Here is a 6889-nt window from a genome sequence, read left to right as displayed (position 1 = left end):
TTTGGGAGTAAGGCAAATAGTAGAATGTCTGGTCCTTCAGGAAAGTAGGAAATACACTTGGTAGGGTAGGTCCCAAGTATCAGGATTTTATTACTTACCTGACAGCATGTGAAGCTTCACCTTCTGCTACCACCTTGGGCTACCTTCTTCAGTACCATTACTAAGTCACTATCAGATATGCTACTCCCAGGTAATGGGGCTATGACATTTACTCTTTTGTAATAGGCTTTGGATCCTAGAGGGTACATTTGTTTTCAAAGGAAGATACCTTAAATATCTAAAGTACTTTCTGTATAGTAAGAATCTGTGAAATACATGTGATTTCCTCAATTTGAATATTCTCATTAGATGAACTCCCATCTGAAAAAAATAAAGATTTATTCAACTCTGATATCATTTACTCAGACTTGAAATTTACCCTCTATATTCCAATATACCAATCACTAATTGAATGATGTTGACAGAAGTCCTCTACTGGGCCAGAGCCTGGGCATTTTCTCCCTCATATATACAATAATTGGTGCATTGGTCTAGGTGTTGCCTGTTGAATCAAGCTGCATCTTACCTTGGAGTGTTATCAAAAATGCAAATTATGTGTTTCAATTGGATGAGAGAAAGACAGAACTACAGACTGGATCCCTGATTAAAATAAAACCACCTGATATATACTCAGCACTTCCAATGTGCCAGGTACTATGGTAAGTGCATTGCATACCACAACTAATTTAATTTTCACTACAAACTTCTAATTTAGTTATTTTTATGCCTACTTTGCAGATGAAGTAACTGTGATTTAAAGAATTTAAGTAACTGGCTCAAGTTCCCACAGGAAGTGTTAGTCGAAATTGGGATCCAGTTCTCTCTGACTCTAAATTATGCAGACTAACAATCATTACTAGTCTAGTAATCATTACCAGTAAGACTAAAAATGTTTCTTCCTTTCATCAATAAAAAGATTATGGATTTTTCTATAGAAGTAGCCCCTTTTTTGTTTATTTTGATTCATCTTCAGAAATAAACACCCAAAAATTCCATCCTATATAAGCATATTTAAATACTAGATATTTATTATATATTATGACAATCATTGAAGAATAAACAACTAATTTAAAGAAAATGTGAGAAATGAAATAAAAATTACCATCTTGATAGTCTAGTCTTATTATGAAGCAAACTAAGGAATTATCTGAAATAACCATGGTGATGTTACTTGGAATGAATTTGTGTGCCTTAAAACACAAATATTTAATCTCTGTAATTAAGCAATTGTTGTGCTTAAAAAATTCTCCTTCACTTCATAGAAAAAGGACAGCGGTGACCTATCTGTAGGGGAAATTATTTCCTATATTGTATCACAAACCTTGCCCAAAAAAGAGGTAAATCATTCTGGTTACAGATTTATTCACATTAGGAAATACTCAGCTTCTAGCAGTTCAGGTGCATTAGTCAAGATAGGCTAGGTAACGCTCAATAAAAATAACAACCTCAAAACATGACATTTCATGATTTAAAACCACAAAGTTATATGGCCTTCTTTCAGATCATCTGGGAGGCTCAGCTCATCACAGTCATCCAGGCACCCAGGCTGGTGGAGCAGCCACCATCTCAAATGTTGCTTTTCCCCATGCCAGATGGAAAAGAGAAAATCTTGGGTCTCTCATAAGTATTAAATGCTTTGGCCCAGAAGTGATGCACATCCCTTCCACTCACAATTAGTTGGTCACAAGGGGGCCAGAGAAAGTGACCCTCTCGTGTGCCCATGCCAGGGTGGAATAGGGGACAGGTGTTGTTACGGGCTGACACAGCAGTTCTTGTTTTTCATTTGTCCTTTCTGCATCCACTTTGTAGAAATACATGCATTTTCTTGTGACTTCTTTGTGCCTTACAACATAATTTTTTTACTTTTACAGTCCTGTGGTTATCAAGGAATATTTAGAACAAACTAGTTGCCTTTTGAAAAATTCTTGTGATTATTGTAGTGAAACAAACTCTGATGGAGTTTAGTTCTCTTCTGAACAAAGAGGTCATACAGTTTATCCATGTACTCAGCTATGAAAAAGAAAAAAAATATCATATTTGGGGATTGAAAAGCATTACTTTAAGATTTTGTACTCATTTTTATTGATAGAACAACTCTTCCCGTACTAAAAACTAAAGTGAGAAGATTGTGGTAAGATGGCAGAGTAGGAGCTCCAAGACTCAGTCCTTCCACCAAAACAACTATAACCAGGAAGTAACTGTCTGAAACAACTATTTTGAAACCCTGGAGGCCATAAGAACATTGTATAGTATCCAGAGAAGAGCAGGAGGAAGAGGCTGAAAAATCAGTAAAGAATAATACATTGCTGTCTCCATGCAGTGGCTACCAGCACCCACCAGTAACCATCCCCCTCTCTCACAGCAGGCTGCCCAGGAGCCAAGACCCTGACTAGCTCACTGCTGACAAATAGTGATATAAAAATCCTATTCCTCAAAAACAGGGGTGGGCACAGCTGCTCACAGCATTTGATCAGCAACTTCAGTCCACTGGAGGCCCAGCTCTGAGGGCAGCTATCTCTTCAACACTCCCAGACAAAGGTGGCAGAGTGCTAGAAAAAGAAGAACAATGGAAACACAAAGTGAACTGAAGAAAGGAAATAACAAAGATTAGAGTGGAGGTAAGTGAAATAGAAAACAAAAGAAGAGAGAGAATCAACAAACCAAGAGCCCCAGAGAACCTGAGAGACAAGGACACACCCACAGAAGCTGAGAGGAAGCCACTGAAGTCAGAAGCAAGAAGCAATGAAACTCAGGAGAGAAGGACCAGCAGACTTGTGCCATGTGTCTTCCCATGTGACAGAGGTGTCTTGGATGCCAGGGGCCTTTCTTCAGAGACCAGATATCATCCTGTTGATGCCTTAATTGAGATGTTTTCACAGCCTTAGAACTGTGAATTGTAAGTTAATAAATCCCCATTGTAAAAGCCAATTCATTTCTTAAAACTTATTACAACACCACAGTAATCAAAACAGCATGGTACTGGCCCTGCTGCCACATGGGAGCCATGGTGGCCTCTGAGGCTGTGGCAGCAAGCCCTGCAGCTCTGCACTTGGGCACTCGGGCTATCCCAGTGGCCGTGAGGGGAGCTGCTGCCACCTGGCACCCATGGGGTCCCCCGGAAAGGCTGAGGGGCAGCCAGCCATGGCCCACAAGGGCAAGGCTGCAGCCAGCATTGCTGGCACTGACTGCCTGGGAGCCCATCCAGCCACTGGTGACCAAGCTGTCCCATACTATACACACCAACATCCCGTGTATCGTACTTGGCTGTGGCAAGATCCCACCCCACAGCCCTGCACTCAACATGTACCTGGTCAAGAGCCACTGCCTGCAGGACGGCATAGTAAATCCAACAAAAAGGAAAGATTTGAAAACTATACCAAAATTTTACTGTTGTCCAATTGAAGGATGACCTACAGGCCCTGACAGACCATTTTCTCAATTCTCTCTTATAAAACAGCACTTTATGAAAATGCATGCTGAAAAGAAGCGTAAGTGTAGGAAGTGCAGCAATTCTTATGGTAATGAATGGGACTTGAAAAGACACATGGAAGATTGTGGCAAGACCTTCCATTGCACATGTGGCTGGCCCTACAGCAGAACTGCCTTGCGGTCACGCATCTACCAAACTGGCCATGAGATTCCTGCTGAGAACAGGGATCCATCTAGCAAGAAAAGGAAAATGGAGAATTCCACAAACAACCAGAAGTTGTCAAAAAAGACCATTGAACCACTGATGGATAAACTAACCTCTAGACCAGACACTCAAGAACTAGGAACCTCAGAAATTAAGCTAGCAGCTTCCTTTGAAGACTCTTGCAGCTCTAATGCCAGAAAAGAGATTTTTACAACACCTCCAAGATATCCTGCCTGTTATGCAGTTTTCTCCTATCCCTGTCTTTGTGCCCACTATGGCCAAGTCCTTGGCCCAGCCTGTGGTAGTAGGTGTGGATCATCAGGGCTCTGCCACAGGTGCCATTCACTGAGTTCCCTTGTCCATAGGAACCCTGATCCTCTGCCTAAATTCAGAGGCTTGCTCTCTTAGAGAGAGACTGCCTCTCCCCAAAATTGTGAATCCCTTGGCTGTAGAGCCAATTAGTACAGGTATTCAAGTGAACTTGGGTAAAAGTCTACCTACTACTTTACAACAACTAGGAAGCACATGTGGGAAGAACAGCATTTCTTCCATCAATGTGCAGACAGATCTCTCTTATGGCTCACCAAGCTTCATGCCTTCTGCACGGTGGGCTTCCCCAGACTCCTCTGTATCATCTTGTTCTCAAACTGATTTGACATTTGGTTCTCAAGTTTCACTTCCCATTAGTGTTCATACTCAAACATTGTTACCCAGTTCTAAAGTAACTTCACCTATAGCTGCTCAGACCAATGATTTTTTAGATGCTTGTTTCCAGTCAGGTGAGATCTCCAAAGAATTGCAAACCAGTGGCGTGCAAAGTCCCACAGATGACCGTGTACAAATTGGCCAAGCAGTAATGGGTGGAGATGTTTTTGAGAATGTTCATCCATCATACAGGGTTTCTACAGAAAATATTATAAGCAACAGTTTGGTAGCAGATACTATAACTCATGATTTGTTATCGCAGAATGACCCTAAGACTTCAAATCAAGATATTGAGAAATCTGTACCAATTATGAACTTCAGTGAGCAGAGTGGTATGCTTCATTCACAAAACATGACAGATAATCAAACCCAAACCATAGGCTTATTAAGCAATTTAGAAAACGTCTTGTCAAGTAAACTGCTGAGTCAGACTTGGGATAATCACAGTCTTTCATCTGATATGAACGCTAGACCCAACATACAGCTTCCATCTGGCCCAGCCCAGAATCCCAGAATAGATTTTGATGTTGAAGAACTCTTTTCAGCCTCAAATATCCAAACTCAGATGGGAGAGAGTGAACTCAGCAATATGAACACTGAACCAGTCTTGGAATCCTTGGACATAGAGAACCAAACTGACTTTTTACTTGCAGATCCCTCTGCTCAGCCCTATGATTGTAGGGGAAATGCTAACTTCCGAGCTCTTGAAATGTATGATACACGGACACAGACAGACTTAAAATTCTTTTTAGACAGTGGTTCTCATCTGCCCCTGGGCAGTATTCTGAAACACTCCGGCTTTTCCATAAGCACTGATCCATCTGACACAGAAATCCAAACAGAAGGGATTTCCACTAAAAACCTGCCTGCTCTAGAAAGCAAAGTTCAGTTGAACTATACAGAAACACAGACCATGAATTCTGGTTTTGAAACCCTGGGGAGTTTGTTTTTCACCAGCAGTGAAACTCAAACAGCCATGGATGACTTCCTTCTGGCCGATTTGGCCTGGAACACAATGGAGTCTCAGTTCAGTTCTGTGGAATCCCGGACATGTACAGAACTACACACAGTCTCCAACTTCTATAAGAGAAGTTCACGTGCAGGATGGCATTTACAGTTTTCTTCTGTAGAAAATGGGGAATAGGGACAACAGTACTAACTATTGAATGTAGTTGTTTATGCAGTTGCTTAGATTCTTTGCAGTTCTTTGCCTTTTGTACTTGTAATCATGAAATTTGTGTATAAATGTGAGTATATTATAAAGTGTATGACACTGATATAAAAATGATTGTTTTTGTGTTGCCTACCATTGCCCCTTCAAAACTAGTCTTTCCTTCTAAAAAATAAATCTATTTCACACCTTTAAAAAAACAATATTAGCCATTCAGCTGAAGCCAAGCTTAGCAGGTACTGGGTACAAACTTTTCAAATCTTTAAATGTTTTATGTTGGAGTATAACATACTTTACTTAAATTGCACCTAAAATATATTTTTAATGGTGCTTGTTAGAAATTCCTATTTCCCGATAGTGACCTATAAAGTGGATTTGAACCGTAACGCTTTCGTGATTTGAGACACCTGCTGCCTACATCTTCATCTGCTTGCCATCTCACTCTTCTGACTTGAAAACACAAAGGAAAATGGCAGTTGTCTCTAACTTTTGAAATAGTTTTCATGTAGTCAACTACTCTACATGAGCTATTACTGATACCAGAATAAGTGACAGTATTTCATTCACAAGAAGCTCATGGCTATAAAATTATTGTGTAAAGGAATAATAGCGAGGGCTTATGTGTAAACAGTGATCCTCCCAATTGAAATAACAGTAAGTCATCCACAGCATGTCAACGCTGGGTGTGCGCTACCAACATCCTGCTGTCTACAGTAGTAGTAGTTTAGAGTGGTGCCCCAGAGCTGCTTCATAAACTGCACCCACAGGCTGGATCTGAGCTTTATCATTCTGTGTGTTTAAAAAAAAAAAATGTGGGAAAAGGAAAGGACACTTCTCCCTAAATTTCAAATGTGTGGCACTTCTATTAAGATTAATAGGGCAAGAATGCAATCTACAATTATTTTAAAGTGACCCACCTTCCTTCATCCACCACTCATCTCTTTTCCTTGAATAATTTCTGAAAGACATCAGCCCAGCAAGGGTATTATTTTGCACTGAGGGTATCAATTACAGAATAGAACCAATTAAAATATGGTAGTCTGCATTTTGCTTTTTTTTTCAAGAGTGTTATACCAAAGTCTTCTTCAAAGAAAATAAAGAAGGCAAAGACCTATTGTTTCAGTCATCATGAATATTTTCTTTGTTTGAGATGGTAGCATGGTCAAGTATGCTTTCAGGGTTCTCCGTATTTAGGAGATCTTGCTTAATTGTTGGCTAACTTTCAGAAAAGTAAGAATCAGCGCAGTTTGTAAGTGTTATAATTTACAAAGAAATGCTTTGTCCCTTCTTTTGCATGCACTTGTGCTACTGAAGGCTAAATCCTCAAAAGAAAACCTAAC

At 40.2% G+C, this 6889-nt stretch overlaps 1 pseudogene; it reads left to right on the top strand.

The window, feature by feature from the left end:
- The first annotated feature begins 3043 nt into the window (after positions 1-3043).
- On the top strand, positions 3044-5522 carry LOC119540592 (annotated as a pseudogene).
- The last annotated feature ends 1367 nt before the right edge of the window (positions 5523-6889 follow it).

Source organism: Choloepus didactylus, chromosome 7 (genome assembly GCF_015220235.1).
Source record: "Choloepus didactylus isolate mChoDid1 chromosome 7, mChoDid1.pri, whole genome shotgun sequence".
Taxonomy (NCBI): Eukaryota; Metazoa; Chordata; class Mammalia; order Pilosa; family Megalonychidae; genus Choloepus; species Choloepus didactylus.
This window is presented reverse-complemented; position numbering and strand designations above follow the sequence as displayed.